This window comes from Pavona decussata, unplaced genomic scaffold, assembly GCF_977016875.1.
Source record: "Pavona decussata unplaced genomic scaffold, jaPavDecu1.1 SCAFFOLD_51, whole genome shotgun sequence".
In the NCBI taxonomy this organism is placed as follows: Eukaryota; Metazoa; Cnidaria; class Anthozoa; order Scleractinia; family Agariciidae; genus Pavona; species Pavona decussata.
The window spans coordinates 5,312,501-5,323,907 of record NW_028145473.1 but is presented as its reverse complement, the minus strand read 5'-3'; the positions used below and the strand labels follow the sequence as shown (position 1 = coordinate 5,323,907).

At 38.2% G+C, this 11,407-nt stretch overlaps 1 long non-coding RNA gene across 2 annotated transcripts; it reads left to right on the top strand.

Moving 5' to 3' along the window:
- Window positions 1-6,441: 6,441 nt before the first annotated feature.
- Window positions 6,442-8,857, top strand: LOC146481216 (uncharacterized). Of its 2 annotated transcripts, XR_014864490.1 has the most exons (4): window positions 6,442-6,575; window positions 6,669-6,731; window positions 7,141-7,284; window positions 7,856-8,857. It is a non-coding gene; the product is annotated as an uncharacterized LOC146481216 (long non-coding RNA). The 2 variants fall into 2 exon arrangements; XR_014864491.1 differs by lacking the exons at window positions 6,442-6,575; window positions 6,669-6,731 and having other exon boundaries at window positions 6,739-7,284.
- Window positions 8,858-11,407: the final 2,550 nt, after the last annotated feature.

Sequence of the window (11,407 nt, the reverse complement as noted above, 5' to 3'; positions counted from 1 at the left end):
TAAAGGTCTTTGCGCTTCTAAACATTTATGCAATTGATCAAGTTCGTTTCATCATGTTTTAATCTGCGTTATTAAAATTTGCTTTATCCCTGGCATAAATATATGGGTTTATAATTAAGTTTTATGTTTCTGCTATGTTGGATGTCAGTATTGATGACAAGGCAAATAAAGCTAGATATTGTTGTGAACTCATTCATCAGCGAATGACTTTCGCTGGCCAATCAAAGTTGAAACTCAAAATTCATTATTTTTTTTTAAGTTTTCATTATGCCTAAGAAATAGCTTATTAATCTGCTTTTAGTTTACTAATGCTATATGAAGCCGACGAACGTCTAAAATTGTGCTTTTCCTAGTTTGCGCATAACACACTAGAAAAAATTTCTAAGAGTGAAATATTAGTGTTAGTGTAAACTGTGCGCTCCTTGAAATACTGGGCTAGATTCAGGACGCCCTTTATTGTCATTATGACAATAGACAATTGTTAGAAAAACAATACTTAGGATACATCTTCACTTAGGGAGGCTTTGTTAATCCGGATCCTGGTTGTTAATATTAACATAACATAATAACCTTCCTAGTTTTATGTCTTCCGAAAAGTTGACGAATGTTCTAACCGATTTTTTCTTCCCGTTTAATATTACATGCTTTCAAATAGTCACAAAGTATGTTCCTATCGTTAATGGTTTTAGTGCCCTGAAAGTTTGTCAGTTCACGGGTTGGTGACATGTTTTTCATCTTCACTTTATACTTGATTTTAATTTATATAAGCTGAAGCACGGTACTTAACAAAGTGCGATAGGCAATGTATTATTGCATCGGTGCTTCGGTATTATATTTATTTTCACAGGAATTTGTCTTCAAATGCTTTGACCTCACTGCCTGACGGAATATTTGCCAACCAGAAAAATTTAATGTTTCTGTGAGTAGAGCGACTTTCTCGTAGAAATGAGTTTGTAGTTTTTGTCACTGAAAAAGCAAAAATGACGAAAGCGACGACAACAACACAAAAACAGCAACAAAATAATAACACCACCAACAAAGACGATTGTTTCACCTCTTTATGCCTTCTGCCTGACCTTACCAAGCTCAACCGTACGAAAAGCAAATAAACTTGCATAAGGTTGCTGTGTCTTGTATCTTGGGCTCAAGCGTATTCAGACCTAGGATTGTAGTGAGTTTAAGATTTAAAGGATCAAATACACTCTTTTATTGTCTTTCATTTTTATGAGATGTTCCCAGATCTTTATAGTTAGTTGTCTTGTTTATTTTATTTTTTTTTTGTTTGTTTGTGTGTGTGTGTGTGTGTGCATTTTTTTCTTCAGGTATCTGCGGTCAAACAAGATTGCATTCTTTACTAAAGCCGTTTTCCTACCTCTTATTAAGCTGAGTCTTTTGTAAGTTAAAAGTGAATCTAGTTTTATAGCCATACTACACTTTTTTTCTCGGGAACATTATGTTCTCATCGGCTACCTTTCTACCAGATTAGAAATAAAAGATACATCATTACATCATGTAAAGATACACTACAACTTCAAGTACTACATGGAATCCAGGAGCATTCTCCTCCTGGAAATGTTGAATTTTTGTGTATATGACTTCCCTAGGTTACTCTTTTAGGTCTTTTCATTCAAGCCAATGGTAATTTCATTTCATAGGATCATTTCATGTAAGGAAATCTGATACTTTCGCCCAACGCACTTCCATGCTCCCGAGCAGATTCTGCTAATCGGTAGCCGAGAGGCAGAATACTTGATTGTAGAATTGCAAACACTTTGCTGGGTTTCCCAAAATCTTCTCTATATCTCCAAACTGCTTCGTCGTTTAGTTCGAAGTGAAACATGGGGCTGTTTTCGTTTACAAAAGGAGGTACACTTATGATTAACAGCGGGTGGATCAGGTTTTCGGAGAGCTCTAAAAACAGCTGTGAATTTAAAATATTATAAAATTGACGTTGTTAAGAGAGTTTAAACTCTCTTAACAGCGTCAATTTTATAATATTTTAAATTCACATTTATTAACTGTGCTGCGCAGTATTACAATCTAAAAAAACAGCTCCCGATCGCTTACATTTTCGCTTTCCTGGTTTACTGCGCGACAGGTTTTCGAATGAGCCAGCTGTGCCAACAAGAATACTTTTAAAACTCGCGGTAATTGGGATATTTTAAATTCAAGTGGTTTTCTTGAATGGGTTATTGCTGGTTTTGATATCCATTCTTATGCAGACCTGTGCTTATTCAATAGCTCTTCGACCCAAGACGCACCATTTTCAAACACAACTCCAACAGGTAGTTTTCAAACTCAAAAGACGAATGATTCCAGTTTACCTATTTTCAAAGTTTAAACGGTTTTTGTTTCAGGAAAGACCCATCTTTCATTTCCGTGCGTGAAAATTTGAAAGACCGGTGGGATTGTCAGAATATCGCTTCTGAAACGGCCCTTATACAAAAATTTGTCAATTTTTAAACAAAAAAGCGAATCTTTTTACCTCCTATATCCACAAGTTAAAGTTCTAACTCCAGGAAATCAGAGAAGTAAGTTTTATCAACCCTAGTGGGCTAATTTGGGCCCTTTCTTCTCTTATTCAGGCCATTTCACGGCACGCACCCATTCGAATTTGCCGGCAGCAGCGGTCGGCAACCGTCACAGCGTTACATACTTAAATAAAGTCAATTTCAAAGCAACAAGTAAAGAAATTCGCGACAAATTTCATTTCGTGGGAAGAAATGACGAGAACTGCTGACAAGACGGAGGTGGCCTTAAAACAGCCGAGATCTTCACAATGTGTTTCACAACTCTTATTCTTCTTAATACATTCTTTTTATACAGGAACAAATTATAAAGCAAGCTGTCGTACATGAAATTACATTAGTGTGTCTCCTTTCCTTATTTATCGATATAGTTGCCTTTTGCTTTCGATCTTGTTAAGCGCTGTAGAAAAGGCATTTGTAAGAATAAAAGAATACACACATATGGCGAAAGGGAGGGTAGTTAGTGTGAAAGTGCCACAAGTAAAGATAATTATAGTGAGCCTCAAAAGATTTTTCTTTTTCTTCCTCTTCTTCTTCTTCTTCGTGAAAAATAGAGAAATGTTTCGAATCCCGTTTGTAACTAGTTGCTTTCGCTTTTTATTTCAACTAGTGGAGTTTGTAACGTTGAAGTAAGGTAATGCTTCGGTATTACGTTTTTTCAGGGATTTGTCCACAAATGTCATAACTTCAGTTCCAGACAGTTTGTTTTCCAACCAGACAAACTTAATGCACCTGTAAGTAAAATTTTATTTTCACTGCGTGCAAAGACCCGTGAACGCTCCGGTTTAGAACTCAAGCCTATGCATCATTTTTGAAGGTTCTAAAATTGTCGGCAAAACCGGAAAATCATAATTTGTTGGATAAAAATTTGCTTCCACTGTGAGACCTTAAGTAAATATTGACCAATATAAAAGTGAATTACTCTCCCGTCTCTACGGAGCATCCAGTGGTTGCCAGATGTTTAGCGGACATTTGCCGCTAATTAAAAACAGTTTTCAAAACAAAGTAAGAGTGTTTTGAAATTGGACGACTGATTTCTGTCCGCAACTGATTTTTTTCACGTTTGGACATGTAATTTGAAATCGAAAGCAATATTTAGAAATTCCTGACGCGTTTTAAGAGGCTAGTAACCGCTAAAGATCCGTCATTTAATTGGCCGCGTAAGTAGTTTATGCCTTTAGGTTTTTTGCTCTAGAAATGAAAAATAGATCTGGTTATATGAAGCATGTTTACGCTTACAATCTTTAGAACAGGATAAACTGTTTTTAGCCTCTTTTACTTTCGTTACGGCAATGTTATTTGTTTCTTTTTAAAGTTACTTAACTGGTTAATCGTTTTCTACGTTTTCGTTTCAGGTATCTGCGTTCAAACAAGATTGAAAACCTCACGAAGGCTGTTTTCTTGCCTCTTTTTAATTTGCGTTATTTGTAAGTTAAAGGGCTACTTTATTTCTATACTACCTTCACCTATAGGCCAAATTTTGCCTTCTCCTGGTCATTATTTCCTGATGTCTCACCTCTCCACCAGGTTTGACGTAAACCAAACATACAGTACGTAAAGACATACAATATGTCCATGAGAATCTCTCTCATCATAATCCTGAGACCTAGTCCAGTGCCTCAACGTAAGATTTTGGTATTAAATCGTTAATTAACAAGTTCTGACCGGCCGACTAATAATAAAACACATTCGAAGTTTTGCATAAGCATACACTACAGTGTCATGTTAAGATAGACACACACACACTGTACACGTACACACTTGCACACACCCAAATCCATCAAGATCCCAGTTTTATTCTAATCACAAAGTATGACGTGCCCAAATTGTTTAAGGAGGCTAGATATAGTTCTTTGGCGCGCGCAGACTGGGTTCTAAGTTACCCAAAAAAACAAACATGGCCGCCGCGCTCATGCCAAAATTATTTTTTTTATCTGCCTAGTAGACTATGTTTTACGCCTATAGGTAGGCTGCCTACACTTTCTTTTAACTTAGTTAGTAGTGTGTTTCAAAAGCGGAAAGCTACAACACTCTCAAGTGACCAAACCGGCCGCAAACACAATCGCGATCGTCGGAGCTATTTGCTATTTTCCCGTATCGTGGCTGGTTTTGGGAACACTATATTTATCCAATTCAGAAAATTGCGGAAATCGGCCTGTTTTACGATGACTTAAAAGATCTTTACAACAACGGTGGGAAGGAAGCACTGGTCGCCATTCTTAGCAAATCGCCAACCACATCGCGTCGATTAGCTCCACGAGAAGTAACAAAACATCCTGACCCTTTGGACGAAATAATCCAGCACTTTGAAGGCAAATAGAGCGGCAGCCATTTCTAGCACAATCCACCCAAAAGGTAAACGTCTCTTAGCAAAATAAGCTCTTTAGAAGAGCGCGAAGGAAGTTCGGCGAAGAAGACGCCCAAACGCTCGTGGCGTGATACAAAATTGCGCATTACCACCCAGCAATGTTGCCATGGCAACGAATTTTTCACTATAGTTAAAACAAACTGATCTTTCAATAATATCTTTATTTGATCGCGATTTGTTAAAGCTAAGCTTCGTTAATTCCTCGCGAAGCGAGGGCCGAAGGCCCGAGCGTAGCGAGGTTAATAAATTTGTCGGGCCGAGCCGGCCCGAGCGGAGCTAAGCCGCGCGAATTCGAGCGAAAACTATATTTATATGTTTATATCTTTGAAGGTGTCCGCACAATGACGTCAGACTGTCTGGCGTTGTCTGGAGCAAAATTTGCATACACCGAAAAACATATGCGTGCATGATCAAATTTCAACTGCAATGTTCATCAATATTCACTGGATACAGAACTATCTCTCCAGAATCTTTTCCCTTTCTTTTTGAAATCTTTTTTTGTGAAATAGTGCATTAAAGAAATTACACGCTTTGTGGCCGCGGTAAATAATTTTCCGTGGGAAATAAATTCATCGAACACGACAGCGCTGCACGCCCGTTGTACATTACGTCGCGACAGAAATAGATTTTCAACCGCAAACTAGCCCGTGGAACTACGAAAACACTATGCTCATAAAAAAATAAATCTTATGCGCCTTTTAATCTCCTCGTTTGATGCTACAATACGTGTAAAGAGGGCTTTCCACCCAGCCCCAGCTTCGCGAGGTTTTGCGAGTCACGTATTTCTAGTTTTAATTTAAATATATTGCATCAGGAAAGTGAAAAACTATATCCAGCGTCCTTAAGGACGTTCGCGCTAATTGTTTATGCGCATCTTTAGTGCGCAGGTAACGCACACGCCAAGCAATTTCACGCGCAATTTATGGTTGACGATACACGGAGGAAGACGGAGGTAAACACACATGTCGGCCGACGTGACAGCATTAAAAAGAGGGAAATTCATCTCCGTTGCACAGTTTTGAAACGAAAAATTGACGTGAAACGATTAGACGGGTTAAGTTTACAACAAAAAGTCCAAGAAAAGGCATCGATACCTGCGGGTATTTCGCGCAAAGACATTAATATATTTACTTCACTCTCGATATAATAAAATAATTGAAATGCAATACTTTATTTAGTCTATTCGTCAATCGAAGTCACCTTAAGCTTTTTTAAGTTTTGACAGTAAACGAGAAAGTCTTACCCTTATACAAGAAAGCAATTTTATTGATCACCAATCCCGTGTACAATCACTCTCCACATACCTATTCTAGGTAAATAAATAAGCTTACTTCTCACATTTTCGCCTCGCTCACGGCTATAGATGCATTTTCCTGGCATTGGCTAAACAGCTGTATAAGTTTTGAAGGTAGAATAACAATAAACAACTTACACGATCAGAGGTTTGACAGCACACTCGAACGAAAACAAAAAACGATCGAGCAACCATTGTGAGCTGTGAATTATGGGATAGATAATCCTGTTTAGGTTCCAGTGCAGGGAGGAAATAAGGCCCTACCCATGATGCTTAGCGTCAAAAACCCTCGCCTCAATGATGCCACGTAGAGAAATCGTTGTGGTTCGCGCGTAAAATCACCGTTTTTCATCTGGATTTATCTTGTTCACGGAAGTCGATTTCGGTAAGTTTTCCCCTGATTTTTGTATTTTGTCATTTCCACTACTTATTGATGAGGAATTGAAGGAATAATGATTGTGCTGTATTATTTTTCTAGGGCTTTGTTTGTGGGCAGCATGCCGTGAAGACGCCATTGTTTGTCTATGATCGTTTCACAAAGGTATGCGAAAATCGTTTTCTTCAATAATATATGGAATACATTTGCCCATTGAAGCGTTAAATCTTTGCTTTGAGGAACACAGAACTAAAGTATTCGAAATGTACCCTAATGTACTCACGTTTTATTGGGGCAAATATCGACTGAAAATCCCTGAAAATATGGCGCGAATGGTTACTTTCACTGTTGAATGGTGTCGCAAGGGCAAACTGCTTTCACTGCGCTATTCGCTGGACTTCGCCTTGTTGCATCATATAGTTCAAGCGGTTCGCTTTCTTTTCTTTGTGACGCGAAATTTGGACTGTTTATTCTTGTTTTATTGCAATTTTCGTCCTGCTCTGAGCTGTTTTCGGTAGAAATGAGAAATATCGAGAAGCAATGTTTTGTTTATCTTCGTGCTTCTTCGTTCTAGATAATGGACGATTCCAGTTCGGGGAAAAGACATCAGATAGAAAGTGCGACAACACTTAATAAGCCAGAGAAAAAGCGATCAACGGTACATTGTACGTGTGATGCGTCCAGTAAAACCTTGTTGACTGAAAGGCCTCTATCAGAGGTAGGACACTGTACATGAACCAACATTTAATAACAATGAATCTTATCCATTTATTATTGTCATCTGTAAATCCACTCTGATCTTTAAACAGATTAACAAGTACAATTCTTTATATATTACTGTGTTTTGTTATGGATCAGGTCAATTTCTTGATGATCAAGTTTGTAATTTGAAACAATTGCTTAAATTATGTTTCCTAAAATAAGACCTTGAAACATTTGTTTAGACTGTTTGAATTTTTCTCTTTCATTGCATTTCCTCTTCAGTATTGTGAACTTAGAACTTTTCATAATAGTGATTATTTCAGTTTTTTATGACACAAACTTGACTTGGTTCTATTAACACATTTCCATAAACAAGGCATCATTAGGGACTCTAATTTAATTTGGCAGTGAACAAGGAGTAAATGAATTTTAACCTTCTCACACAAGTTATTTCTAGCTTAGTTCCAGTGGCCATGAGCCAGAGGAGTTAATGGTTACCATCCTCAATACTATGATTGAGCATGACTGCTTTTTTGTTGAGGAAATACTTGACAATAAGGTTTTGTTCCTCTTGTTTTTTGGTCTAGACCCATCGGTGGCATCAGAGGATTTTCCAGTGAAACTGTGATTGAGGTGACAACCAACATTGAGTGTCAAGAGTTTCGGCGTTGCCAAAGTGTGGAGATTGGCTATGAAGAGAACCCCCGTGGTTCAGAAACTGATGATCTAGAATGCCTCTTTTGCATGTGCCCCAGCTGGCTAGGCTTAATTTTACACTGAAAGAGTTCAAATTCAAATAGAGAAAAATTGAGCGGTATGCATATGAAGACCAAAATTGAACTAATTGAAGTTATGTGCACTTGAGGAGACTAGAAATGATTTTCAAATATGGAGCAGATGGCATAATGAAAAAAAAAAAAAAATAGGGAAATATTTTCAACAATATTGTCCAATCATACTACCACATTGACAACTGAGTGCCTCCTTGTCTTTTGGTTCGAAAGCCACCAATAATCATAACTTTTTTCAGACAATATAAGAATTATTTGAAAATAGTTTGGTCAACAGCTGATAATCCTCCTTACACGAATACAAGTACAAATCTTAATGATGCTGCAAATGATAACCCTGCTAAAAATCCATACCGGCTTCACCGACTTGTGCAAAACACAAGAGAAGACAGCTCAATTTTCACTGCAGGAAGGTCATTCTTACCAGCAAGAGATAGAGTGTCAACCAGGCAAAGATTTCATCGATTTGACGTTGATTTACCTCCTGTCATTTAATCAATCTGACAAGTTATACTAATACTGCCTCCTCCACAGCCTTTTTTTGGAGATTTCTTGGGGATAAGATTTATTGGAAACATCTATACCAATAGACTAGCCGGTAAGCTATGAACATCTCATTAATACAAAAACGAAATTAAGTCAGTCATTGAAGACTAAACATGATTTACCAAGCTGGTGAAAGGTTACCATAGTTACCTCCAATGTTCAAACTGGTGACCTGTATGTGACACCATGTGATATTGTGTAAATCTTGTGTAAGTTGAAATAAACATACTGTTTATGTACAGTCGAAAATGATATATCTTTATGGATTTCTTACTCTGATACGATATTTAATTGTATGTTTGAACATTCAGAGGAAACTAATTAACAGAAATTTACAGACTTGCCTTTTTCCTGTTTATGCGAGGCAAGTGCAAAACCTTTCATATGAAAATGATTTTTAGTCACTTGCAAATAAGAGTCATTTTCATAACAAAGGATTTGGACTTTGCCTCTCTTTGACACATGCAAATGGAAACTCTAAATGGCCTATTGTGGAAGAAAAATGGTTCATCTGTTGAGTTGTTTGAACAGTTTATTTCCTTTACTCCAATGGTTACTTTAAACAAAAAATGGTGGTTTCTAAACTGCCTCGCAATTTTGCAAGCTGACATCATTTTCCTAATTTAATATAACAAATCCCAAACAAAATTTTAAACAATTTATGGCTACAATGAGCATGGGCATCATTGATGGTTCACAAAAAGAGAATAATTAGACCCCTCCCCCCCCCCCTGGAAAGTGTCAATCCTTTTGGACGAGTAGAAATTCACTAATAAATTCGCTAAGAATGAAATGTCCAACTCGGTATTATCATGACTGCCCTACTGAGTTATTGGAAATCCAAATCTATACAGGGCCATTACAGGCAACGTTGTGGAGTGTGCCATCCTCATTGATAGTTTACGATTCTATTTGTCATGTTGTACACGTAGTCAGTGTGCGAATAAATTTATAACATGGATTCATCTATTTTAAAAATCGTCAGTAATTGATGGCACATTTATCGATCAACTACCAATATTGATTGACTTTACTTGGTGCAACTTTGCTGGGAGTTTGATGTGATGTCGCCCCCCCCCCCCCCCCCCTCCATTAACAATGTAAAGAACTTCAACACTGCTGGCAATGGGCAGAGGAAAGTATATTTTTATGGCCTGATTACATGAACCAGGCTGGCTTGGTTTGCTGGGATCTCAGCACATGAGAACATACTCATCCCGGATAGCCAGGTTCTCAGTACCCGTGCTAGACTGGCTCATGTAAATCACGACTCAGGACCTAAATGTCATCAGTCATCATTATACTGGTTATCACGAGGCAACCATTTACAAGTCTTGGTGACTAATACTGATGCTGCGTAGACCCGAGTGGCAGCATCTGACATTAGAGCCTGGCATTTAATGTTTTTGAATTTGATAATTTTTACTTCATTGTTTCTAATAGCCACAGTAAACTTTCGCACTTGTTCCTTTGGGATATATCCAATCCTATCCCACTGATCATTGACTTTGGCTTGAATAATGAGTGCATTTTTGTCCCTCACATTATCAGGTTCGGGCAGGGCTCTCAGTTCAATTTCCTCTTTACTGCAGAGTTTATCTCGGCACTTCATAAAAGTGCTCTAGCAGTCTTGGTGCCAAGAACTGCCACGTAATCCGACATACTCTGTAAACACTGGAACTGAATCCTCTTCCTTGTCACCCTGCTCGTCGTCTAGCATCATTTTCTTCGTGTTCTTCACGGCCTTGTTCCTTATCTGAATGCTACGATCCGTCCTCTGATGATCCGTCTTCGTACACACTGTCAATATCAGGCCTAACTGAATTTATGAGGACACTTCCTAGAGCAGGAAATTTACACTGGCATGTCGCAAATTCGAGCCACGGCCAGCAATCGGCAAGGGGATCTTCCGCCGAAGAATTTTCCAACTCTTCCATCGATTTTGGTTGAGGAAATCTTGTGGGGGCGCTCGTGGAGGACACAAAGTCGAAATCGACGATAAATGAAATTTTTCTTTCAGTAGATTCCTATAGAAGAGTCGGGAGAACAAGCAAATTATTATAGATGCGATAACTTTTATTACAATTAAAGCTTAGTGGTGAAACGATTGAAGAATATGTAGAACAAACGCAAGCGACATTACAGTACGAATCGAACTGCGGCGGTACGGGTAAATGGCGAATAAATAACGTATAAGATAAAGGAAATATTATTACTTACCGTGAAATAACAGGATGATTTCACATTCAGAAGTACTGGACTTCGAGCAGCCGACAGTTTCCCTTCAGACTCCGCGCTCCACACAAAACAACAAATGCGTCGAACAGCAAGCTCGCTCAGAAAACTAACATGCGGCTTGCCCAAGCACATATAAGATTTCCATACAAAGGAAAATTGTAATTGGTACAAATTTCTTGGTCCTCTCATCGATACAGTGAAGATAAACTAGCTTGTTTACTTCAAAAGCGCTCGACAATGCGTACTGCATTCATTGTGTTTGAGTCGAAATGTGAGATCACGTGAGCAACGACCGGTGATAATATAGTTGGAAGCAATGCATCATGGGAATGGCCTTACTTCCTCCCTGGTTCCAGTGCTTCTCCGACCTGTCACGCAAAAACGTGACTTCCGTAAGTTTCTAACGTCTTCGACAACTTCAACTGGATTTTGCGGTTTTAAAAGGTCGGTGACCCCTAATTTTTTTTAGACGGTTAACCTTCTTTGACAGATATCTGCTTACTGTCATCAAACGAAAGAAAAATCAATGTGGGAAGTTATTATTTTTTTTAATTTATCTACCCA